This window comes from Panthera tigris, chromosome C2 (assembly GCF_018350195.1).
Source record: "Panthera tigris isolate Pti1 chromosome C2, P.tigris_Pti1_mat1.1, whole genome shotgun sequence".
Classification (NCBI taxonomy): Eukaryota; Metazoa; Chordata; class Mammalia; order Carnivora; family Felidae; genus Panthera; species Panthera tigris.
The window spans coordinates 46855257-46883167 of NC_056668.1; the positions used below are offsets into that span (position 1 = coordinate 46855257).

General features: G+C 38.5%; 1 long non-coding RNA gene across 1 annotated transcript in view; it reads right to left on the reverse strand.

The window, feature by feature from the left end:
- LOC122230536 overlaps positions 1-25342 on the reverse strand; it is a 178712-nt gene extending 153370 nt beyond the window's left edge. The window contains exons 1-2 of the long non-coding RNA XR_006207525.1: positions 25285-25342; positions 12405-12555 (exon numbers count right to left, since the gene is read on the reverse strand). This is a non-coding gene — a long non-coding RNA (uncharacterized LOC122230536). The remainder of the gene's footprint in view (positions 1-12404; positions 12556-25284) is intronic.
- Positions 25343-27911: the final 2569 nt, after the last annotated feature.

Genomic DNA, 27911 nt, shown 5'->3' on the forward strand with positions numbered 1-27911 from the left:
TAAGGCTGACAGAAATAGAATTGTTTTATTCTTCATATTTTCACCAAAATAACAATTACACATCTCAACAGTGATTTTTTTTTATTGGTACCAAACGGATTACTCAGGAACTTTTCATTTTGGTTTACTGAAAACAAGTATGATAATTGTTCAAATAAGAGTACAGAGTTTACAATCAGATAAATACTGGGAAAGCATCAAAGAAAAGCCTATTGCACTGGGAGTCTCTTATGTGCTAAGTGTCACTTATAGTCCCAGAGCCCTCAGCCAAATTCCCCGTGGCCAGGCACTGCTGGGGCTTTGCCTGGGACCTCCAGGGTAATGGTATCTTGTCACAGTTCTCCATCTTTGTTGTGGTCTGCAAATCTCTTTCAACCAACTCTAAACCAGAGGTAAGTCCTGAAGTGAACCATCTGAATAAAAAAGTGGTTACCTCAGAATTCACTCATCATGGCCAAGGGTTCAGGGGAATGGAGGGTACAGGGAACACTGCTGGATGTCTGCATATATGGGGCTCCAGAAGAGAGGTGCAGGTGAGGAATGTTAAAAGAAAACCCAACATACAGAAGAGGGAAGCTCATAGACATAAACAGTAAGAGGATTTCAGAGGATCCAAGCTGAGTCACAAGGCAATGAACTGTGGGTTTAACTCTATGGACAATAGACTTTGAAAACAGAATATTAAAATCTCAGGGCTCTGGTTAAGGTCAGCCCTAAATTAATTCTGTTATTAATCAGCTTTAAGACTCTGAGACTTTGGACAAGTCATTTCACATTGCTGAGGCACAAACTTTTTTCTTTTTAATGGAAGGATAGGACATAAGATTCTAATAACAACTTACATTTATTTGTGTATTCATACAGGTGCTAAGGGATTCACTTGCATGATCTCACTGTGTGTTGAGTGTTATTTTCCCAACTTCATAGGTCACATAACTAGTGTTTGAGCCATGGCTCAATACCAAATATGTCTACTTCAAAAGCTGAGCATTAAACTGTTCCACTACTGCCTCTCAGAGAGAGTCCATGCCATTTATAGCTCAGTAGAATTCTACTGTTTAACCTCATGTTCTGTGAGTTCACAATGTATGAACAGATGTATGGCAGATGTATGAAAAGAGGGACACAGAGGAAACCAAGACATTCATGAACAGGATAATGTCCCCACAACGCATAACTCCTCAGGGGCATGGGTCATCATCCGCATCCAGAGTTTTGCATAACTGATATACTCCAAAGAGCCCCAATGAAGAGGTGTTAAGATGAATCCTCTTGTGTCAATTCTTCATTATGTACTTGACTAATATGTTTAAACCCAAGTAATGTTGGTACCTTAGTTGCAGAGATTAGCTTAAAAGAAGATAATTGAGATGTCAAGGCCTAATGATTGCAGTAAGAGCTATACTTTTGCTAAAAATAAAAATAAAAAACTTAAAGGCCTTTCTTTCCTATTGCATGTGGCTCAGAAGTTGCTGGCTGGCTAAGTAATTCTTAGTATCTTTCAAATCCACAGTTTCCCCTAAGTTAGTGGGCTACCTCTGTTCAATAAGAAAAGATTTAAGACTAACCTGAATATACACATCACTTTAAAAGCTTGTCTAGCTTTTTTATGATACAGGGAAGGTGCTTTTTCACCTCATATGCCACATGATGCAGGCAACAATCTAGATCTATTAAGCACCACCTAGGACTGTGGCTTAGATTAAAGACCTGAAGAATAGCACAAATTTGAAGTTCCCTAGCAGTTCGTATCAGATAGAATTTACTTTATCAGAGGAGTTAAAAACACTTTGACATGAAGATCCACTCTCGCCATTGCTGGTACTTACCTCCATTATAGAGATTACCAAGTTGTCACTATTTGTCTACGTGTGAATATAGTAAGGTCCCCTCTTGCAGGTAAAGCTCCTTGAGGGCAAATCCTAAGAATGACTTGGCAAAGCAAAACCTTAGCACAGCCCGCAGATGCATGGCCCAGTCACAACTCCACAAAACTTCAGTTGTGAGTCAGGGAAGGAGCAAGTCACAAATCTTAGCAAGATATGAAATGATCTGGAGCCTGAGTGTTTTTTTTTTTTTTTTAAAGAGGCAAGAGATACTGAGATATTGCATAATCAAATAAAAGTGGGAAATTCTACATTAAAACAAAGTTAATTGTTTTGTTCCATTTTAGGACTCCCCAGGGACTATAACATATTAATATTCGCTGTGAATCTCCAGGAAGAGAAAAAGAGTTCCATGTTTCCCAAACTTATTTAACCTTGGAACCCTACTTTCAAATATCATTTCTCAGAACCAATATCCTACTGTATACAATTTCAGAACTGTAACACTAAAGATTCCCAAAGCCCTTCAAGCAGTAATATTCTGAAATTTTACCTTATGAGTCTCTTTTTCTTTCTTCTAATCCTAGTGGGAATGTCCACTTAAGATGCTATATACCCAAACCCTTTATAAACTTCAAAATGCTAAATTAATTGTTAGTTATTACATATAAGGGCAAGACCTAGGGGAGATGGAGCAGATTGTTCCGTCATCATGCTTTTCTCTTAAGAAACCCTGAGAGCATGGGCAGCAAACAATCTCCACTAGAAAATCTCTGTTCTGACCTTCAAACTTGTTTAAAAAAAAAAACACACACACAACAACAAAAAAACATGCTTAATGACATACTTAGAAAATAAATTCTAGAAGTCTGGCACCATTTGTTTAAAAAAAAATAACAAAATCCTTTGTTTTGTGTGAATAGTGTTGTAACTAATTAAGGGGGAAATCAGCTGCCAGGTTACATGAAAAGACAAGGCCTGATTCCCCTGACATCTTCTTTGCATCCACGAGAAGCAAGCTGATGGTCTGCTGCCTGTGTGTTCAGCTTAGCCTCCGCTGACTGGGACTCATTAGCCAAGGGTAACAAATATGTAACCAATGCTTTTTCCAGATATTCCACCACAAACCAAGTACCACGGTGTCCGTCCCTTGCCTCGAAGGCCTGGGTCTGAGCCATTCAAGATGCTCCCTCCAGCTCAGCCTGAAGCATGGGATTTCCATTAGATGGAGTTCCTTACATCCATGCAGGCACTGCTGCGGTATAAATGTTACTCCTTTCTTCGTGGAAAGGTGGAAAGGAGATGAACATGCTAATAAACTGCTACTTTAACTTCTTAATTTTAATGTTTAATAAACAACTTCTTATTCTACTTTAATTTTCCTAAGGCCAAGTCAACATACAGTTCAAGTGGCTCTGGGAATTAAATAAATATTACAGAAGCTTGTTCTCCAAATGGGAGTTTGTCCTGTTGTGTGATTTAAGCTTATTCACAAGCAACATTAGCCAGAAGTACCTCAAAATGGCTTTTGCCCTGTGGGACCCAGGATAATGGGATGTCCATGCAGACATTAGAGGCCTGAGTGAACATACAAAGCCACATGCAGCCAAGAGCATGGTCTAAATTTCACTGCTCTGGAACAAGGCTACCAGCACACATAGGGTCAAGCTGGGCAAGGCACCCTCTCACCTTGTGTGATGCCGTCCCCAGCTCTCCCTACGTTGCTGTTGTAACTCTCCTTTAGGTCAGAGACCAGTAACAGTTCTACTATCCTTTGGAGGCTGCTGTTAAAATATACCAGTGTATCCTACCTCACATTCACTTATCAGGTGAGAGCAAAACTCTTGACAGAACTGAGAAAATGAGACCATGTCTAAGGAACAGGATTGCAAGGAGTCAGATGGGGCCTTGACAGGATGTGGGGGACAGAGAATGGCAGAATCTCTACCCAAGGGCTACCAGCAGGACATTCATTTTCTAGGAGACCTGACCAACCAGAGATGGAGGGGAGGAGTTAGAGAAGGAAGAATTCAAGGAAGAATTCCAAAAGGGAGCCCAGAAGAAAAATAAGGCAAGCCAGTTTCACTACTGCTATAAGGGCACGCCAGTATGCCCTCCTAGCAAGTTGGGCCCATGTCCCCAACATGTTATACTGAGAATTTTTCTAGTCAAACAAGAAGTTATCCACACTCTCAAAATAAGAAGCAAAACAGAGAAAATGCTTAAAAGAGTGAACCTAAATTACTTTCACAATTTAGCTCCTCCATTTGCCCTGGAGCAAAAATTGGTGAGATTTTAAAGAGACAGACACAAAAATATGTGTTGTTGTTGCTGTTGTTGTTGTTGTTTTCTCAACAACTAGAGGTCCCATTCCCCAGAGCTTCAGCCAGTCCAGTTCAAGGAGAAATTCATCTACCAGGGAAAGTGACTTAGTTGGGCCCTAAAAGAGAGAGGAAGGGCAACATAAACAGGACTAGCCTCCTGCATTTGGCTAAGAGAGAGGTGACAATTCAAGTTTAGAAAACATCATTGCAAGAAATCAGTCAAGTGGGAAAAAACACTGAGGACCCAGAAACTTCTAGGCAATTCATTGAGAGGAAGGGAAATGAACAACTGAGCTAAGTAGCCTCGCTCTCCTCCAGCTGAGACAACCTTCTCAAATATCCCCCCTCATCTTCAGTGGTGAGAACTCCAAACCTTGGCAGTTCTGTAGTTTTGCCACAAGCTTTATTCTTGAGAAGCCAAGAGCAACAGAAAACCTATCTGCACGTTTTCCTTTTTTTTTTAATTTAAATTTTAGCATGTATTTATTTATTTATTTATTTATTTATTTATTTATTTATTTATTTATGAGAAAGAGACCCTTGAATTCCCTTCATGGAAATTTTCTAAGGATAAACAAGGCAAAGTAGGCTTAAAAATAGGTGTTTTAGGGGCACCTGGGTGGCTCAGTCAGTTAAACGTCTGACTTCGACTCAGGTCATGATCTCACAGTTCGTGGGCTCGAGTCCCGCATCGGGCTCTGTGCTGACAGCTCAGAGCCTGGAGCCTGCTTCAGATTCTGTCTCTCCCTCTCTGCCCCTACCCCACTCACGCTTTATCTCTCAAAAATAATAAATAAACATTAAAAAATTTTTAAAAAAGATATGTGTTTTTGTTTTTTTTAAATTTTTTTAAATGTTTTTATTTATTTTTGAGACAGAGAGAGACAGAGCATGAGCAGGGGAGGGGCAGAGAGAGAGGGAGACACAGAATCCGAAGCAGGCTCCAGGCTCTGAGCTGTCAGCACAGAGCCCGACGCAGGGCTCAAACCCATGAACCGTGAGATCGTGACCTGAGCTGAAGTCGGATGCTCAACCGACTGAGCCACCCAGGCGCCCCAAGATATGTGTTTTTTAAAAAAATCAGACTTCCCTACATCCAGGATATTCAACCTGAACTTCAGTTAAAGTTCAATATATATACACATAAAACAAATCAAGAGTCTTTACTACTGGATTGACAGAAACCTTAAAGGAACTGAAATGTATGACCTTAGAGGAAACCCAAGGCTACTTAAATAAGCCTCATTTTAATGAACCACAGCATAGCTGACTGTTGATGCACCCTCAAAACTTCATATTTATACTCCTGTCTGCTAGTAGAATAGGTGGCTGGGCTTTTGTTTTGCTTTATCCAAGTGGAATGCATTTATCCAGGAGCACAGCATATCTCAGACCTGGGTCTGGATGGAACCCAAGGAATGTAAGATCAGAGAATGCCTGAAGTTACCAGATAATGGCCAACAGGCAATGAAGCTTTTGATTTTGTAAAATAAGGAATTGGACTAGATGAACTCTAAGAGTCTTCCAGCTCGAACATTCTGTGATTCTATGATTCCACCCCACATTCCATATTCATTGACAAACAAGGAAAATCTGATCTGGACTAGTGGTTTTTGAAACCTCATGATTCCATGAAACACCAGGAAAGTGTGGTCATACCAGACATATTTAATTTGTATGTATTTCATCATTGCTAAGACCTCTCCAAACATTAAATTGGAGATAGGGTTCAAGGGCATTTGAGAAAAAAATTAACAGAAAGATTCTGGCTACTGGGTTTGTGTTATATTAACCTATGGGGGGGGGGGGGAAGTACAGTTATAAGACATTCTTGTAACAGGTGACTATAATCCTAATGGCTTAAATCAGCTCTATACTGGAAAACTCTATGAGGAGAGGGAAGTTTCTGAGGGAAGAGTTTGGAAAGAGAGCTCGGATGGTCAGTCAGTCTGGAAATTTTGTCCAGCTATTATTAGTGATATTTTTAGGTGAGGCTCACCATATACTAGGAAAAATAAAATGACTTTGTTTATTAAACAATAAAATATACTTGGATAATACATTACACACCCATTTTTTTAAAATTAAGCTTTAGTCAGGGATGCCTGGCTCAGTTGGTTAAGCATCCAACTTTGGCTCAGGTCATGATCTCGCAGTTTGTGAGTTCCAGCCCCATGTTGGCTCTGTGCTGACAGCTCAGAGCCTGGCGCCTGCTTTGGATTCTGTGTCTGCCTCTCTCTCTGCCCCTCACTCATTCACTCTTTTAGTGAACATAGATCTTTTAGGCAACATATATATAAATGGTTCTTATTTGGGTTTTGTTTTGTATCCATTCAGCCACTCTGTGTCTTTTGATTGTGGAATTTAGTCCACTGACATTTAAATTAATTATTGATAGGTATGTATCTATTGACATTTTGTTAATTGTTTTCTGGCCATTTTGTAGTCCCTTTGTTCTTTTCTTCATCTCTTAGTCCCTTCTTTGGGATTTAATGACTTCCTTTAGTGATACCCTAGATTCCTTTCTCATTATCTTTCATATATCTACTACAGATTGCTGCTTGTTGGTTACCATGAAAGATTACATATAATTTATATCTATAGCCATATATTTTAAGTTGATAACAACTTAAATTTAAACATAGTCTAAAGATCTATACTTTTATTCCCCTTACATTTATGTTTTTGATGTCACATTTTCTTTTTATCTTTTTTTTAAAGTTTATTTATTTTGAGACAGAGAGAGAGCGCGCATGTGCACACAAGTGGGGGAGGGGCAGAGACAGAGGGAGAGAGAGAGAATCCCGCTCTGCCCTGCCAGTTGCGATGCAGGGCTCCAACTCATGAACTGTGAGATCATGACCTGAGCCGAATTCAGATGCTTGACTAAGCCACCCAGATGCCCCTCTTTTTATCTTTTTTTTTAAAGACTTTATTTTTAAGTAATCTCCACACCCAACATGGGGCTGAAACTTACAAACCAGAGATCAAGAGTTCCATACTCTACCAACTGAGCCAGACATGCATCTCTCTTTTCATCTCTTTACCTCTTAATTAATTATTGTATTCACAGTTATTTTTATGACGTGTCATTTACACCTCATACTAGCCCTATAGGTAATTAAGCCACTACCTTTACTATATACTGTATTTACTTTTTCCAGTGAGATTCATATTTTCATATGTTTTCTTGTTACTAATTCGTGCCCTCCCTTTTCAGTTTAAATTTTTTTTTTTTTCCAACGTTTATTGATTTTTGGGACAGAGAGAGAGACAGAGCATGAACGGGGGAGGGACAGAGAGAGAGGGAGACACAGAATCGGAAACAGGCTCCAGGCTCTGAGCCATCAGCCCAGAGCCTGACGCGGGGCTCGAACTCACGGACCGTGAGATCGTGACCTGGCTGAAGTCGGACGCTTAACCGACTGCGCCACCCAGGCGCCCCTCCCTTTTCAGTTTAAAGAAGTCCCTTTAACATTTCTAAAGAAGCCAGTTTAGAGATGACAAACTCCTTTGGCTTTTTCTTGTCTGGAAAACTCTTAATATCTCTTAATTCTGAGTACTTTTGCTGTGTAGGGTATTCAAGGTTGGAAGTTTTCTCTTTCAGCACTTTGAAAAAAGTGCCACTCCCTCGTGGACTGCAAAGTTTCTGCAGAAAAATATGTTCATAGTCCTATAGGGATTCCTTTGTATGTAACAAGGTATTGTTTCTCTTGCTACTTTTACGATTCTCTCTTTGGTTTTAATTTTTGACATTTTAATTATAATGTGTCTTGTGAGTATCTTTCAGTTTACCTTATTTGGAACTGTCTAGGCTTTTTGGACCTGGATGTCTGTTGCTTATCTCAGATGAGGGAAGTTTTCAGCCATTATTTTTTCAAATAATGTTTCTGGCCCTTTTTCTCTCTCTTCTTCTGGAAATCCTATAATATGAATGTCTGTCTGATTTTGTCCCTAAGTCTCTTAAGCTATCTTCACTACTTTCCATTCTTTTTTCTTTTTTGCTCCAATTAGGTTCATTTACTCTGTCTTGAAGTTCACTTATTCCTTTCTTCATTTTCATCTATACTATCATTGAACCTCTTCAGAATATTTTCAGTTGAATTATTGCATTCTTCAGTTCTTTAACTTCTGTTTGGCACTTTCTTATATTTTCTCTTTGTTGAAGTTCTTGCCATGTTCATCTATTCTTTTCCTGAAATCTTTATGACCATTTCTTTGAACTCCTTAAATCAGGTACATTACTTTTCCCCATTTCTCAGATTCTCCCCCACCTCCTAATGTTTTATCTTATTCTTACATTTAGAATATATTCCTGTGTTTCTTCATTTTGCTTTGTCTGTGTTTGTTTCCATGCATTACAGGAAACAGCCATCTCTGCCACTCTTGAAGAGCTGTGCAGAATATGAAACTTACTGTTCAACCCTGCTCTAGCTCTTGGTTATCTCTCAAATCTTCATGATTGTCCAGCAGCCTGTTTAATTTTTAATAGCTCCCAATAATTGAGGCTGTGCCAAGACCAGCCAGTGTCCCAAAGGAGACGATCGGTCAACATTTGGATTCAGACTGATTGGAAGCCAGACCCTTAGGCATCAGCTTTTAAAGAATGCAAATATACACAACCCTGTAGGACTGCAAACATTAGCCCCAGTGGCTCCCCAAATCAAGCAAACTGGAGATGTCTCCTGGGCAGCAGTCACTGGGAGAATTCAGTAAATCATAGTAAGACAGAGGGACAATGCAGAGATTACATTCATGAGCCTGTGTCCCCTGAGAGCACCTCCATAGCCTCTAGATGTGTGCCACACCTGAAGTCTGCCCCTAAAGCTGAAGCTCCAGTTGTAGCAAGCAGGCTTCTTTCATGGAAAGGCTAGAGATGTGTATCAGTCTGCTACCTGTGCAGTGCCCTGGGGGTGATACTCTGCCAAGAACTCTCTTTGATTGTTAGAGACTCATGGGACCCAAGAACACAAGCCCCCTTGTTTTCCAAAGCCAGGTGATCAAGGGGCATCCCCTGACATTCTTGAAACCACCATGACTCTGGGAGATACTTATGCTCTGGAGAACAGCAGAGGGATAGTGTGAAGATGGTGCCACCAGTTGGACAAGGCAGAGGGGGAATGCAAAGATGGTACTCACCCAAAAAACAAAAGAGGAAAAAAAAAGGAAATAAAGAAAAAGGAGAAAAAAAAGAATGAAAGAAATAAAATAAATAAAGAAAGAAGAAAAAGTATGGCATTTGCCAGCTTTAGCAAAGCAGAGAGACAGGAGGAAGATGTCACCACCAGCCTCCACACCTGGAAAATATCCCTGCCCCTTAGATCAATGCTTCAAAATTAGGAGAGGAGTCTCTTTCACATAAAATCTGGGTACTTTTCAAAGAGTTGCTTCTCATCTGGGCCCTGGGGTGAGTGAGTCTGTGTGCTGACCCTTCAAGGGATGTTCCTTAGTTTGCCATAACCCCATGGGTCTATTGAAATGAGCCCCACTGGTATTCAAAGCCAGATGCTTTGGGTACTTATCTCTCAGGTGCTTGTCTTAAAAGTTAGGGTGCCCATGTACAGTATGAACCTTTTGCTCATCAGGAGAAGTTTGGGTGCATTTTGAGACTCCCCCCATGACCCTTTGTGAGTCACCATACCAAGGGTGGGGTTTATGGTGAGTATGTGGCTTAGCCTTTCCTACCTACTTTGATGTGGTTTCCCTCCTATTTGTCCAATGTGAAGATGCTCCTTTAAAAGAAGGCATTCAAGAATAAGCCAGATTATCTCTTAGAGAGAGTGTGTATGTAAAGGAGACTTTAAAATGCAATGAATATATGTATCAAATAACTATGAAGGTCTTATCCAATCCAATGAGTATATGTTTTAGTGATCATATGGTACTTGTTTGAACTTTCATTTTTCTAAAACTTAAAAAAAAAAAAAGGAAAATTAACAAATATGCAGAGGGAAATAGGACCCATAACTACAAAAGAATATTTGGAATCAATTTGGAAATGTTTCCAAGAGGTTGCATTTGAACAGTTTGAGTTGTTTTTGAATTTTGTGTCAAACTGAAAATTAGATTTTAAGATTTTATGAGTTGCAGAGATATTAAATTTTTTACATTGTTTCTTACACTTGACATTTATAAGAAATCATAAGCAATTGAATGAAAGTAATAAACAAACATCATGTTAAGTAAGGCAAGAATTTTTGATTAGATATAGTGGGAGCCTTTCAGAGTTTTGGTGAAATTAAAGAGAAAATAAATTAACATTTGAAAGGGAAATGAAAAGAGTGTACTATATAGTGGGCTCAGTATTGGCCAATATAGTAATAATTTCCAGAATAATCAGTGGGGAATTAAGATGAATAAGAATTATCTTAAATTATGTAATAGGCTGCATACAATACAAGATAATAAATTTAAATAACAAAGAAAATTTATGGGGCTAAAACTGAGCAACAGAAACACATAGAACTGCCTGGTGAGGAAACTGAAAACAATCAAAATCTCATTAATAACAATCACATGTCTTCTCTAAAAAAAGGATCAGCACTAAGTACTGTCAGGAAATCATCCCAGAATCAGTTTACTCTGGGTTCATAGAGTTCACCCAGTTAATGGCTAAAAACAATCAATTCAGAAGCTGAAAAGTTCACATGCTCTGGGGGGTGGAAAATGACAGTGCCAGACACAAAGAGAAGATGATAATAAATTGAATTAAAATTTTCCAGGCTTTCTCTATGATTCTTGGCAACATAATCAACATCATTTAGCACAATAACATGTTGTGTGATATATAACATCCAGATGTATGCATAGATATACATATATCTATATTATAAACATATATATACATATACTTTTTTTTCCTGTCATTCCGTTTTCCTTTCCCCTTATCACTCAAGTCTACACTGGGAATAAAAATGGAGAATTTGCACATATATATGTACATTTCAAGTAATTAGATTTATTTATCAGTTTTTAGCGTTTAAATAATACCATGACTAGGATTTTGTAGTCATACAGTAGACTACCATGCCAATGGTTTCCTACCCATCAAAGGGACAAGAAAGAATGGGAGAACCCTAGATATCCATCACAATGGTTAAAGGGAAGAGGAAAAGGGGCCAAGAAAGGGCACAAGGTGAAGTTGTTAGAAAATACCCTTAGACAAACTCCACTTTTCCTCTCACTTTTGGTTCAGGAGATCTGGCTTTCATAATGACATTCCCAAGCCATCTAGCACAATGCAACATGGTGGAGGTGATTTTACTTTAATGATGATCAAAGTAAATTTAAAAATCATTAAACAATGGCTTGCTCTCCTCATTTCAGGTTGTCTTAAGGCACATACTAAAGAAACTCCCTCCAGTTGATTAAGTCTTTTGTTTTTAAGAAAACCCCCAAAATGGCCTTTTCATCAAAGTACATGTTTTGAAGTACATTATAGAAGTGACTTCATGTGGCTTTCTATAAAAGATTCTCACAAATAATACCTCCTCCTTGAAGCCTCCTCTGATTCCCCAAATCTGCTCCCCAGTCTTCACTCTTCATGTTCCTTTATGGCTCTGTAAGTCCCTCTCTTAGCACTTCCTTTATTCTAGTGAATCATTCAAATTCATCACTCCAGTTAGATAGCAAGCTTTTACATTCCCAGCATCTAGCCCAATACTTGGCACAATAATGGCATTTGATAACACTTGGATACATGAATGACAAAATACTAAAAAATTTATTACATTTTAAGTGCATGTTCCTTGACTATCTCCTTAGACTATGAGCTCTTTGGCAAATACATTTAATTATAGAACCAGGCTGCCCAAGGTATCTCCTTTGGAATATATGGAATTATTTTCCCTCATAACTTAGACATTTTAAAATCTGTTACCTAACCCTTAATAAATAGTAGTTGGTAATTCTACACCACCAGAAAGATAGATTAAATAACTATTTAAAATTTTCCTTCTTTACAAACCATTTCAGAAGCACTAACAAATAAATATTATACTAGCAATTTAGGCGGCAGTTATAATGTCTTCTTTGTCATCATTGCCTTCATTTCATTCTTGTAAAAATGTCAGTGTGTTTAGGGAGGTCCCAGGGAAATGAACCAAACTAATTTAGTCAGAACAACTGACTCCACATCCTTTTAGTCTGCAGACCAACGTAGAAACCATTTCCCTCCTGCAAGGAGCCTGTTTTTGCCAAATCAAACAGCAAGCACAAAAGCAAATGGAGTGGGTTCTCTGGCTCAGTCTCCTACCTTTGATTGGCAATAGGCATTTTCTCCCTCCTTCTTATGCCCTTCACAAGATGCTCAGTGATCACCCCTGGAAGTTCCAAGTACTTTGACAAGTGCTCATGGAGGCCAGCTGGAATTCTTTTGAGGGGTTTAAATTTCTCCACCCTACCACCTAGTCATGAAGAAATTCAGAAGTTATGAAAGTTCTAGAATCAATGGCTTCTTTTTTATAAAAAAGAATATCCTACCATGCAACCACTGACCAAAATAGCATATACTTTAAGCACTAGTGAATGTCAATGTTTACTTTGGGATAGTACTGAACATTTTAAGTCCTTGTAGTAGGCTCCAATGTGTATGCAACAACTCAGATATATCCTACACCTTTTGCCATCATCTATAACTTATCTTTCTTTTTTTTTATTGTTTATTTATTTATGAGAGACAGACAGACAGAGCACAAGAAGGGGAGGGGTAGAGAGCAAGGGAATCACAGAATCTAAAGCAGGCTCCAGTCTCTAAGCTGTCAGCACAGAGCCTAAAGTGGGGCTTGAACCCACGAAGTTGGACTGAGCACTTAATGTACTAAGCCATGCAGGTGCCCCTATAACTTATGAACTCCTATTAACGCAGGGGTAAAAAACCCTTCCCTTCCAAATTAAAATTATTTCGCTGGGTTAATTCAGTAAACTTTAAGTTTCTTCCTTCTCTAGGGGTTCCCCCACCCCAACTCCACCTTCCAAAGTTGGCACCTAGGTACAGGAGATGCTTCCATATCCTTCACTATTATTTTCTTCCCTCTCTAGCACATGTGGTTGGTCCTGCCAACCACTAGTCTTGCCCCTAGGAATGCTTCCATGATATTTGTTGAGATTAAATTGATCCCCGGCATATCATCAGTTTAACAACATCTGCTGATTTCTTGTCCTGATTCAGTGCTTAGGTGTCTCCTACTCAAGCATATACAAGTATTTAGATTGCCTAAAGGCCAAACCTAACCTACAGGTTACCAGCACATCAGGTCTAGCCTATCTGACTTGACACTGAACCATTTTAAAATGCTTACCTGGTTGGCACCATAATGCTTCGGCATATACAGAAAGAAACAATTTATCTAAGGGCTGGCTTCAATATTGTCTGAGAAGTAAGGAGCAAGCCCCCTGCACAGGCAGCTTCCAAAAATTATCTATGAATTTCTACTTCTCACTTCCACTTCTTGGGATTTTCTCCAAGAGAATTACACTAGGACAATAAAATTTGACTTCTTGTTTCTCTTTCTTCTACCTTCCAGTCTCCATGGGAAAACAAAACAAAACCAAAAAACAAACCTAAGTACCCTAATGGGAACTTTCCTTACAACAGACTTCAGCATTTATATACTTATATGACTTATAATAAAACTCTATGAAGCAAGTGTGCCAGGCTTGGTTTTTGATATTTATAGTGAGGGAAAACTGAAAATTTAATAAATTCTTTTATTTCTCAAGAAAACTAGATTTCAAAACCAGTCTATTACTATGGACTCAAAAAGTCATCTTAGGGACTCATTCCCAGGGCAAAAAAAACTTCATGGTTTAATCTTACAGGAGAGCTTCATGAAAATATAGTTTAAAAAAGAATGAAAAAAAAAATGAACTCAAAATGGACTGAAGACCTAAATGTGAGACCTGAAACCATAAAAATCCTTAAAGAGAGCACAGGCAGTAATCTCTCTCACACTAGCTGTAGCAAAATTTTCCTAGACATGTCTCCTGAGGCAAAGAAATAAAAGCAAAAATAAACTACTGGGGCTACATCAAAATAAAAGTTTCTCCATAGCAAAGTAAACAATCAACAAAACTAAAAAGGTAACCTACTGAATGGGAGAAGATATTTGTAAATGATATATCTGATAAAAGGTTAGTATCCAAAATACATAAAGAACTGACACAACTTAATACCCAAAAAACAAATAATACAATTAAAAATGGGCAGAAGACATGAATAGACATTTCTCCAAAGAAGACACAAAAATAGCCAACAGACACATAAGAAGATGCTCAACATCACTCATCATCAGGGAAATGCAAATCAAAACTAGAATGAGATATCACCTCATATCTGTCAGAATAGCAAAAATCAAAAAACATAAGAAACAAGAAATGTTGGTTAGGATGTGGAGAAAAAGGAACCTTCTTGCAACGTTGGTGGAAATGCATATTGGTTCGGCCACTGTGGAAAACAGTATGGAGGTTCCTCAAAAAATTAAAAATACAACTACCTTATGACACCATAATTGCACTACAGGGTATTTACCAAAATATCCAAAAATGCTAATTCAAAGTGATATATGCACCCTTATGTTTACTGCAGGATTATTTGCTTCCATAGCCAAACTATGGAAGCAGCCCAAATGTCCATTGATACATGAATGAAGAAGATAGATAGATAGATACATAGATACACACACACACACACACACACACACACACACACACACACACACACACAGACCAGAATATTATTCAGCCATAAAAAAGAATGAAATCTTGCATTTGTAACAACATGGATATAGCTAGAGAGTATAATGATAAGTGAAATAAGTCAGTCAAAGAAAGAAAAATACCATATTATCTCACTCTTATGCAGAATAAGAAATAAAACAAATGAGTAAAAGAAAAGACAAACCAAGAAATAGATTCTTAACTATAGAGAACTGATGGTTACTAGAGGGAAGGGAGATGGGAGGCGATGGGGGAAAATAGAGAGTGGGGATTAAAGAGTACACTTATGATGAAAAAAAAACCAAAAAGAATGATAAAATACAATGGTTACACATTTTCAAAATATTGACACACTTTTAGATATCTCCCTGATAAAATGAGAAACAACAGAAGTTTTATATTAAACCATACCTTTATTCTCTACAATGTGGTCTACTCTAGACAGTTGATGAAAATGAGGTAAAGGAAGGCTTGAAAAACTCAAAATAAACATAAATAATTTCCCTAAAAGCATTTGGATGTGATGCTCTAAAGTAAAACTTGCAATTTAAGAAATAAACCCAACTAATAAGTGTAGGGTCTGCCATATGGCAGGCACTGGAGATAAAGAAATGAATAAAGATCACAGCCATAATCATAGTCGTTTTCATACTTGTTCCCTGATATTATACTTTTATCCTTTTTCCAACTCTCTCTCTTCTTTCCTCCCTCTCTCTCTCTCTCTCTCTCTCTCTCACACACACACACACACACACACACACACACACATCTACATCCAATACTAATTGAAAGGCAATGACAGTACCTTGCTGTTTTTTAATTGTTATGACAAACATTGTGACAAAAAGAGGTAGCTTTTATAACCACATATATAGAAAATAAAATTGAAATCCAATAAGTTTAGGCAATCTACCTAAAGTCACCCAACTTATAAGTAATAAGTTGAGACTTAAACCTAACTCCCCTAACATTTGGTTTACTATTTCTTCCATGCACTGTTTTGCATCTCCTTGGTATGGGAATCTGTCCAAGGATAGTATACTTATCCCCTAAGGGGTGAAGAAACCTGGTGCTAGAATAGTTAGGGAATTTACAGAGACAAAGTTAGATACTCTATTCCAGTATATTCTGCATACTGCTGCCTGCCAGGTTGGACACTTGTTTGCTAGTATTTTTTATACTAAGAGGATCTCTGTATTTGAGCTGGACACCTGTACTCCCCATTCCCTTTCTTTGCCTCAGACAAGGGGAAGTGGAGGCAAGCAGTCATGGCCCATGTGGACTATCTCTAGGACAAGTCTTAGGGATGGTGAAACAACAGGATAGAATGGTCCTGGAGTTCTCCCTCTGTCAAACCAATCTACCAGTCTGGATTACTTAAGCCTAGACTGTTAATAGACTAAGAAATAAATTTTAATCTTACTTAAGTCACCTTCATTTTTTGGTTGTCTTAGACCAGCTGAATCTATACTTTTACTAATATGTATATTTTCCAAAATCACTCTTTAGCATATGTTCGTATGTAACCACTGACAGTTCTCCATTGCTTACAGAATGAAATCCAAACCTGTCCTTCAAGGGCTTTCACAATTTGGCTCCCACCTACCTTCCCTACATTATTTCCACTATTTCGCTTCATTCCAGCCAGACTGACGGATTCACGGTTTGTTGAACATCCTCCACTATCCCTCCTCCCCAAAAACTCTTCAATGAACTCTATTTCATTGAAAAAGAGAAGGCAGAGAAGGAGATTTGAGGAAGGAGGAAGAAAAGGAGAAGGAAGAGAAGAAGGATGTAAGAATAAAAAGGAGAAACAAAAAGTTGGAAATGGGTGACTCTTGTGTTTTGTTAATGTTGATAATGATGGAGATGATAGTAGAGGTGACTGATTTCAGAAAAGAACCTGTAAAACTAAGAAAGAATTGAAGAAAGCTCTGTGGCCATCAGCGTGTCTTGTACCTTTCATGAACTTTTTCTTTGATTGTTTATTATTTATTCCTTGGGAAAGCAATTAGGCAAATGAGAAACATTAAGAAATTAGTTTCCATTCATTGACTGAGCTATTTTCTCCTCATGCAGAGTAATATGAATAAACCACAAATTAATTTTCTACCAATGTTGCCAAAGTGTCTTAGAGCATTTTAGGATATTCAAACTGGCTATTTGAAACTGTATTTATTTTTCAGGGCAGTCATATTGAAAGTAAAATTCCCAGCATATTGGTATATTGGAAAGGAATGCCATTCTGTTTTCACTTAGGACTCTGTGTTGTTTTCCCTGATATAAAATAACAGCTGTATCTAGGCAGCATCTTAAATAACTCCTACTTTATATGAAATACTGAAAAAGAGAATATTTGTAGGGAGAATTAGTAAAAGGGTCCTATAAAAAAGTGTAAATTCATTTAAAGGAAGACTATATGAAGTGATGGTTAACTAAATGCTATAAACGTCAACCACAGTGTAAATAAGACTGAACCATTGTTATTCTTTCTCTGACTTCAAGTTTCCAAGTCTTTATCCCCAAAATTGTATTTCTAAGTACCTCCAATGTTCTTGAAGCATGTAAGAATGTGCCTTCATGGTGATTACTATATTGAAAGACGTTTTGTCGAGTATCACCCAATAGCAATGGTAACAAGTGTCTACCATAGTAGCTGAGAAAAGTGCTTTGTACACACACACACACACACACACACACACACACACAGTTTGTCTTGTCAAGCACTGCACCCAAAGTAACTACATGTACAATCTCCTTGGTACCAGATTTAGCCTGAGGATAAATTTAGCCAGAAGATATTGTGAGCCAGCTTGGGGGAGAGCCAGGGTGATCCTCTTGCTCTCAGTGACCAGGAAAAGGGCAAGCCCTCTAAAGAGCAGGGCTCAGCCTGTATGTTTTGTTGTGTAGATAATAAAGTCTGTCACAATACCTTTAAACTAGGTTGTCTGCATTCCTCTCAAATGTAGTACCATCGAAAATAGACTCAAGTCTGCTTTGGATTTGTTTTCCAGGCCCACTACATTCTACCGGTGATTTACTGAGATATAAATCAGAGATACAAATACCTGACACTCCCTAATTTACAAGGCTAAAATTATGAATCATTATTTAATACCAACAACTCTTGCTATGTTTCACAAGATTCTTTTATAATAATAACATCTTACATTTGTATCACATTTTATAGTTTCACATTCATTATTTCAAAATGCAGTGTGTTGCTCCTTTGTGATTGCCTTGATAAGTTCTTGGGAAATGTGTGATTTCATGTTGCCAATGTTTTTATTTAATACACATTTTATTCAACAAGCACTAATTGAGCACCTACTATCTTCCAAGCCCATGTCACACTCTAAACATATCTACTAAGTTTAACCAAAATGTTTTTCCATTACAACCTTAGACAAGTGGATCCATTATATTATAAATCTCATGTCTATCAGATTAATAAAATACATTTCTCTATATGACATTTCCAGTAAAAGGAAGGAGGTTAAGAATATATCTAGATCAATTAAGATTTGGATGACTAAAATTTTTTATAAGGTTCTAGAAATTGAGGTAAGTTTTTGGGCTTTTCTGCTTAAGGCAGCTGCCCATTTGCAATCACCAAATATGCCATAGAAGAGCTCTGATGTCATGTTCAATGTAGATTAGCAAAAATTGTATACCAACATGGGATAAGCAACATTGCCTTCTTTTATAGTAGGGAGTATTCTCCTCTAATACTACGGGTTTGCGTAAATCTGTGGATGGTTCCCACAGCCGGAAGCTATCCTTATGTGCCCTCAGCTTTTCTAACTCCTTGCTGCCCACTGTTCTTGTTCCAGTCACGCCTTAATGTCTTTCAGCCAACTTTTGTCTCCCAGTTGACCCCGTCCCTGGAATACACCCTAATCTCATCTTTTGCTCCCAGATAATCTGCTCTTCACCATAGACAGTACGTCCAAACAACTCCAATTTGTATTCCATGACCTTTCCAACAACCCACACACCCTCTTAAATGAATGTTTTACTCATATAATCATGATGCTTTTGTTTCCCTAGGATTCTCTGTATTAGATACTTTAGAGAGCACTACCCTGGTTTTTAAATCATAGGCTTAAGGGCTAAGATTTATTGGATGCTTGCGTTGTGGTAGGTACCATGATAGAAATCTCATTTAAGCTCTATTACAATTTTGGAGGTCCATACTAACCCCACAATATGAATGAGAAAACATCCTCAGAAAGTTAAATGACTTGCTCAAGTGGATTCCTCACGGTGGATCAAAAGTAGACTTTAACCTACATCTCTCAGATTCAGCATCATTTATGGTGCAGCCAGAGCACCAATTCCTGTACCCAGTAATTTAATAGAGGGAGTTTTCTAAGGGATACTTGTCACAAAGATATTAGAAGAGCCCAAACAGAAAACATGGGAGGGAAGGAAACCAGGAATTTCTAATACAAGAGGCCGCAATTATCCCCAGAGTTGGATGGGCAAAGGGAGGAACTGATGTCTCCAAAACTCAGAAGAAGACACGTAGAAGCTGAAACCCAGCAGGCTCAGACAGTGGGAGTTGGGGCCGAAGAGCAAGCTGTCTGGCAGGAGCTGGAGCATCAGAACAGTCACTACTAAAGATATCCTCGAAGCAGAGAGAGGTAGAGGTAAGTACCCTGGTTATTCCTTGCTCTATCCCTCCTATTTGTTGCCCGTGTCTTCCAGTTCCATTCCCAGGGCAAAGCTGAATGGTAAAGTTTTGGGAATAACAAGAACAGCTTCTTACTAACACAGAGAAGGGAGCAGAGGAAGGACAGGAAATGGATTTGAGAATAAGCAGGCAACTGGTTCCAAAGCCCACACTAACTTCACTAAGACACAACTGCTACCCTCTGTCATTTGCATCCCATGTGATAACTGAGTGCAGCCTGTGGCTGTGACAGACAAATCATCCATCTGTCCATTGGTTAATGCCCGTGTCTCCTCCTAAGCACTGCCAAGCAACTCACACAGCCACTAGAACATAGTGAATACTCAGTGACTAATCGTCTGCTTTTTTCTCTCAAATGTTGACTAAGCCAATCAAATTATCTATAGCAACGATAGTATAAACATAAGACATGGATATCTTATGATACAGAAGTAATTCTCATGATAAAACGAAGATATGAGAACAGTATAATTTTTCAATGTTGGCCTTTAGTGACATTATTTTAACTTTGTTGCTAAATCAGTTCCACGGCTCCAGTGACTAGAGGTTTACCATGCAGCCAAAAAAGCTGTCGGGGTAGCCTGGGAGGCCTTCAGAAAGCCGATTGTCATTTACGACCTAGCCCCAACTTCTCTCCTCTGAAGAGAAGAAAATGCCAATACCACTTTAATGCTGTCAAAAGTCCCTCGCTCAGCTTCTTAGTTATACCAGTTGATATTATTGTTGGAATTCATTACTTCTCAAGTGTCCCCTATTTAATCTATTTCACATTCATAAGGAGTATGTAATCCAAAACCAGCACAGACTCAATTATACTCATTACTTGATCTTAAAAGTAATTCCCTAACATATGGAAGAAGGAACATTTTGGGAAAATGTCAATGGGTCTGGAGCATCAGAGTGACAACGTTCCCAATGCTGGATACTCATCCAAACGTATTTAATCCCCTTCATTATAAAAATTACAAGAGAAATTTCTTAAGAACCATCTTACTAGCAGAATTCTAGGTATTTCCTGTTCCCAAGGGCAGAGAAATATTGCAAAATCGACATTTTTTAATGACATTTCAGTACTGTCTCTCTTGGCTGAAAACAGAAAAAGCAAGAGACACATAAAAATGAAAAAGGGAAAAAAAGGTTAATTAAAAAGTTTCAGCCCTGTTTAAGGGTAATTTAGCTAATTTTTATGTTAAACCTTTAAGCCAATTTGTATTTTATCCAAACAAGCTTGCCCACTTGTGGTGATAACATCATGAATAAATGAAAATAAACACATATCCCTCCTCTAAGTCTAATTCTTCCATGATAACTACAGTAAGAAATGAATATTACCATTTCAGTATAAAGACTAAGCACCACTTGGTTGAATTGTTTGGCTATTTGTACAATGTTACTACTCATTTGGAACACAGTCTTAGATTAGCTCATTTAAACTGGTGGCAAAATCTAATGTTTTATTAAAGTCTGTGAAATGAATTCATGTTGAATATGATCCTTTGGTCTGAAAACTAAGTATCAAGCCAGCATAAACTTCAATTCTTCTGGCAGGAAAGTTAAGAATTTGTCTCAATTTCAGACTATCCACTGCCCCCAATCCCTGCCCTACAACACACAACACATGCGCGCGCACGCACGTGCACACACACACACACACACACACACACACACACACCCCTTTCGTCCATCATATTACCCAGAAGGCTACTGTAAGAAGACTGCACTGAGCCTTGGTCTGTTTCAAATATTTTCTCCTTTCCCCCATGCAGCTCTGTAATAAGGTGGTGCTGCCCCCTGCAGGCTACATTCCCTGAGCTCTCAGCTGGCTCTGGCTTTAGCCAAGGACAGGCAACTCATGGGAAGATTGGAGAGCAGGAGAAAAGGAAAAGCCTGGGCATTTCTACCTCTTTTTCTGCCTCAGGTTGCATCTCTCACGTGGCTTCATGGCAAGAAAAGTCAGTTGCAGTTTTAAATTCCACTACATGACTCCAGTGACCAGGATCCAATAAAAATCATATTGCAACTCACAAATGTATCAACACTTGTATACTTCATATTTACACAATGTTGTATGTCAATTATACCTCAATTTAAAAAAGAACTCTCCCTTTATCTCTCTTGTTATAGTTTCTTTTGCTGCTGATTTCTGGCTTGCCACTCTATCTCCTATTTGGTTTCTCAAATCTTCCATCTTATCTATACCTAATTCACCCTATTAAATTCCTACTATTTTAAATGTTTATTTACTTGAGAGAGAGAGAGAGAGAGAGAGAGAGAGAGAGAGAGAGAGCGCACAAGCAGGGGAGGGGCACAGAGAGAGGGAGACAGAAAATCCCAAGCAGGCTTTGCACTGTCAGTGCAGAGACCAGTGCAGGGCTGGATCTCATGGACCATGAGATCATGACCTGAGCCGAAATCAAGAGTTCAGATGCTCAACTGACTGAATCACCCAGGCTCCCCAAATTCCTACCATTTTAAAAAGCTTTAGTGGTTTGTATTTTCCTGGTTGAATATTCACTAATGGCAACAGTTTAAGTTGACAGGGATTATAACCCACTGTTTTCTATCATCCTTCACAAAGGTGTCATAGAAACCAAAACTCTGGGGTCAAGAGGAGAGGAGAGGAGAGGAGAGGAGAGGAGAGGAGAGGAGAGGAGAGGAGAGGAGAGGGAAAGAGAGAAAAAAGGAAAGAAAGGAGAGAGGAAGGAAAAACTGAAGAGGAGAAAAGAGAGAACTTTCTTCCCATGTGCCTCCATAGAGTTCAGTATTGTTCTCTGGAGAGATGACTATCTGGGTCTTTTTGTTTCTTTATCACTTCCTCCAAAATGGAAACAAGTCTGGCTGATACTGGCTATAACATCCCCTACCTCCACTGCAGATTTTCTTTGTTCCTCCTACAATCAGAGCAACCAACACAGTCCCCACAAAGTGTCACTTCTCATAGCAATAACAGCAACATGGCTGGCTGATTCATCTGAGACTCTGTGTTGGAAGGCATCCCTGCTTTGCCTCTTCTCATGAGGAGGAACCTGAAGTAGTCAAGAATCTTCCAGGGACTTCAAGGAAAGTTCAACTGCATAAAGGTGCAGCATGATACTCTGGGAATGCTACTACTGGCAATGCTACCTCTAAGAACTCCAACGTGCCTGCCAAGAGAGCTGCATCCTTTCTGTCTGCAGGGTACAAGACCGTTCCTCCCTAACTCTGCATCTCACTATCCATCTGGGCTCTGAGGAATTTCTGCCAACCAGAATCTTCAAAACTCCCTTGAACAGCCAGTTCTTTGGTACTCTATTAATAATAGGAATTGCAAACAGTCCCCTGAACCAAATGGAAGTAGGTGACCCTCACCTCTGCTCCCCCACTTCCCTGCTTAGTCCTGCCGACTCTTACTCCCCACCAGCCCCCCCACACCAAAACGAAAATGACAAGAGATATCAAGAGATGTAAAAGTTCCTAGTAGCAATAAGTAATTGAGGAGAAGGGGAACATTATGAGGTTATTTAAGACCCAGTCTCTGACCTCCATGTATTGCTGCCTACCAAGAAAGATGAAAATATAAATATGACTGATAAATGCCAGTACTGTTCTATGTCCAGAATGCCTTGGGCCAACATGGAAGAGAGAAGCCCGGTCAACTGGGGAGTCAGGGAGGTTGGGTGTATAAATGTTTACAAATGTTACATCCTCTTGTTGGATTGACCACTTTATCACTATGTAAGGCCCTTCTTTCTGTCTTTTGTTACAGTCTGTTTTAAAGTCTATTTTGTGTGAGATGCACATTGCTATCCTAGCTTTCTCTTCATTTCCATTTTCATGGCCTATCTTTTTTCATCATTTCACTTTCAGTCTGTGAGTGTCCTAGGTTTGAAGTGAGTATCTTGTAGGCAGCAGGTAGGAAGATCTTGTTGTCTTTTAAAATTAACCCAGCCACCCTATGTATTTTGATTAGAGTATTTAGTGGTTCATTTAAAGTAATTATTGAAGGCAATTTTATTCATTCATTCATTCATTCATTCATTCATTCATTGCCATTTTATTCATTGCTTTCTGGCTATTCCGTAGTTTCTCTGTTTTCTTTCCCTCTCTTCCCTTATGGTTTGGTTGTTGTATTTAGTGTTATGTTTAGATTACTTTCTCTTTTTCTTCTGTGCATTTACTCTGAGTTTTTAGGAAGTTAATTTTGAACACATTCCAAAGCTTTTATTTTTACTCCCCCCAACCATGTTTTATATTTTTGATGAAAAGTGTTTCATCTTTCAAGTATCCCTTAACTAATTATATTTTAAATTAATTTTACTACTTTTGCCCTTTACCCTTCATACTTGCTTTATAAGTGACTGATTCACTACCTTTATTATTTATTTACCTTTCCTGGTGAGATTTTCTTATGTTTTCTTATTAGTAGAACCTTCTTTTTTTTGGCTTAGAAAAGTCCCTTTAATATTTCTTGTATGGTTGATTTAGTGATATTGAACTCCTTTATCTTTTATTTATCTGGAAAGTTTCTCATCTCTGTTGATTCTGAATGATAACCTTGCTGGGTAAAGAATTCTTAGTTGGCAGTTCTTTCCTTTCAATACTTTGAATAGGTCATGCCACTCTCTTCTGTCCTGTAAAGTTCCTGCTGACAAATCTTGTAGCTTTATGGGATTTCTCTTATAGAGAATAAATTGCTTTTCCCTTGCTACTTTTAAGATTCTCTTCATCCTTGACTTTTACCATTTTAATTATATATCAGTGCATTTGTCTTTGGGTTCATCTTACTTGGGACTATCTGGGTCTCCTGGTCCTGAATGTCTGTTTCCTTTTGCAGATTAGGAAAGTTTTCAGCCATTATTTCTTCAAATATTGTTTTTCCTCTTTTCTCTTTCTGGGACCCCTATCATACAAATGCTATTCTGCTTAATGTTGTCTCAGAGATCCCTTCAGGTATCTCACTTCTTTTAATTCTTTTTTTTTTTTTTTTTCATTTTACTGCTCTGTCTGGATGTTTTCCATTGCCTTGTCTTTCAGCTTGCTGATTTGTGCTTCTATTTAATCCATTCTGCCACTGAACCATCTTTAGTTTATTTTTCAGCTTTGTTATAACTTCTGTATGGTACTTTATTATATTTTCTCTCTGTTGAAGTTCTTACTGTATTTGTCCATTCTTCTCCAAAGATTGCTGAACTTTCTTATGACCATGACTTTGAAGTCTTTGTTGGGTAGGTTGCTTATCTCTACTTCATTAAGGTCCTTTAGGGGGATTTGTCTTATTCTTTGGTTTTTAACATATTCCTCTGTCTCCTCATTTTGTTCCTCTTTCTGTGTTTATCTATATGTATGAGGTTAAATGGCCACCTTCCTCTCTTGAAGAAGTGGTCTTGTATAAGAGCTGTAGCCAATGGCCCAGAAGTGCAATCTCCCCTGGTGCAATCTCTATATGTGCAATCTCTATATGTACCCCTCATGTGGCTGCATGTGCCTGCCAGCTCTTATGGTGTCATGTCTACTGCATGGGAAGGTTTAGGCCTGGTATAGCTTGGCCATTGAGGGTAGAACAGGGTTCAAGCCACTTGCCCATCTTGGTTGCAGCTCAGCTTCTGTGCAGATTGAGTGGGACTCATTTTCTGTATGTGTTGGGTGGGGCTCAGGATGTGTACCCCGTCTAGTCGTGTGTTGACTGCTATGTGGGGAGGGCAGGGCTGGTGGTATTTACCTGTCCTGGTTGTGGGGCACTTACCCAGTTTTGGCTTTGCTGCTGCCTGGGGTGGTTGGGACTCAGGATGCTTGCCTGTCCCCATTACAGTTCAGTCTCTGTGTTGGTGGGGTGGGGCTCTGAGCTTGCATGGCCCTATTGTGAGGTAGGTGGGGTGCATAAATCTTGGGGCACTTGTCCATCCTGGTTATAGTGTAGGGTGGGGAGAGCATGCCCTCTGGTGCTAGCAGGTCAGAGGGAAGGCACCAAACATGGTGCCTATGGGCTTGGTCACCAGCAAATTAGGATGAGATTATAAAAATGGCCTCTGATAGTGCTTTCTCACTGGATAAAATCCCTGCAGTTCCCTACCTCTCTAGCAGTTGGCTTAAAAATACTAAGTGGGTCTTCCTTGCCTATGATCTAGATGCTTTTAAATCTGTTGCTTTTTCCCTTGTTCTCAGGGTAAGTCAATTTTCTCTTAAGCCCTTTAAGAGTGGGATCTCTGTTCCCTATACATCTATGATTCTCCTGTTTTAATCTCTATTGATTTGCAAAAATAGACATTTCAAAGGGGTTATCTTTCCAGGGCTGGGTCCCCGGGTAAGAGTACCTGATATGGGGCACAATCCCTTCAGTCCTCAAAGATGAGTTCCATATTTTTGGAATCACTTCTGATTGTGGGATTACCACATCTGTGTTAGGGCCCTGGGGAGGCTGTGTCTTTGTTGGGCACCAACATAGGGAGGGTAGGTACCCATTTATATAAAGCAGATATTAAAAGAAATAAAATGAGAAATAAAAAATAATACAACAATAGCAGGGTACTTTAATACCACACTAACATAAACAGATAGATTATTCAGACAGAAAATCAATAAGGAAGCATCAGCCCTAAATGACACATTAAACCACATGGATTTAATAGATACATACAGAACACTGCATCCATAGACAGAAGAATACACATTCTTTTCCAGTGCACATGAAACATTCTCCAGCATAGATCAAATATTATGCCATAAAACAAGTCTCAATAAGCTCAAAAAGACTGAAATCATATCAAGCATCTTTTTTGACCACAAGAGTGTGAAACAGAAATCAAATAAAAGAAGAAAACTGGAAAAAACACAAATACAAAGAAACTAAATAAATTGCTATTAAACAATCAATGAATCAATGAAGAAATCAGAGAAAATTAAAAAGTACCTTAAGGGGTGCCTGGGTGACTCAGTTGGTTGAGCAGCATCTAACTCTTGATTTCAGTGCAGGTCATGATCTCATGGTTTGTGAGTCAAGCCCTGCATTGGCTCAATACAGACAGTGAGGATCCTGCATGGGATTTTCTCTCTCCCTCTTTCTCTGCCCCTCCCTGAACGTGCACTCTCTCTCAATACAAATAAACTTAAAAAATAAATTAAATTAATAATACCTTGAGTAAAATTAAAATGGAAATACAAAGTTCCAAAAATCTTTGAGATACTGCAAAAGCAGTTCTAAGAGGAAAATCCATAACAACACAGGCCGACTTCCAGAAACAGAAACCTCAAATAAGTAATTTAACTTCGCATTTAAAGGGTTTACAAAAAAAATCAAAGCCTAAAGTTAGTAAAAAGAAGGAAACATAAAGATCAAGGAAGAAATAAATGAAACAGAGTCTAAAAAGACAGGGGAAAAGGGGCCCCTGGGTGGCTCAGTCGGTTAAGCATCCGACTTCTGCTCAGGTCATGATCTCGTGGTTTGTGAGTTCGAGCCCCACGTCGGCCTCTGTGCTGACAACTCAGAGCCTGGAGCCTACTTTGGATTCTGTGTCTCCCTCTCTCTCTGCCCCTCTCCTGCTCATGCTCTGTCTCTCTCTGTCTCAAAAATAAATAAAACATTTAAAAAAATGTTTTAAGACAATGGAAAAGATCATTGAAACTAAGAGCTGATTCTTTGAAAAATAAAACATGGATAAAACTTTACCCAGGCTCATCAAGAAAAAGAGAGCCAAAATAAATAAAATCAGAAAGAGGAGAAATTACCATTGATACCACAAGAAAAAAAAAATCATAAGAGAATACTGTAAACAATTATATGCCAACAATTAGACAGCTTAGAAGAAATGAATAAATTCCAAAAAAATATAATCTTCCATGACTGAATAATGAAGAAACAGAAAATCTGAACAGGCCAATTACTATTAATGAAAGAATCAGTAATCTAAAATCTGCCAACAAACGAATGTCCAACTCCCTTCACAGGTGAATTCAACAGACATTTAAAGAAGGGTTGGTAACTATTCTCCTAAAATTATTCCAAAAAATTGAAGAGTAAGCAACACTTTCGAATTCATTTTCTGAGGCCAGCATTATGCTGATACCAAAACCAGACAAAAACACTAACAAAACAGGAAAATTAAAGGCTAATATCCTTAATGAACATAATGTAAAAACCCTCAACAAAAGATTATCAAACCACATTCAACATTACATTAAAAGGATCATACATCTTGACCAAGTGAGATTCATTTTATGAATGCAAGGACAGTTTAACATTTGCAAACCAACAACATGATAGAGCACATTAAACAAAACAAAGCATAAAAATCATATAATTATTTCAACATATGAAGAACAAGCATTTGACAAAATTCAACATTCATTTATGATAAAAAAAAAATCTCAACAAAG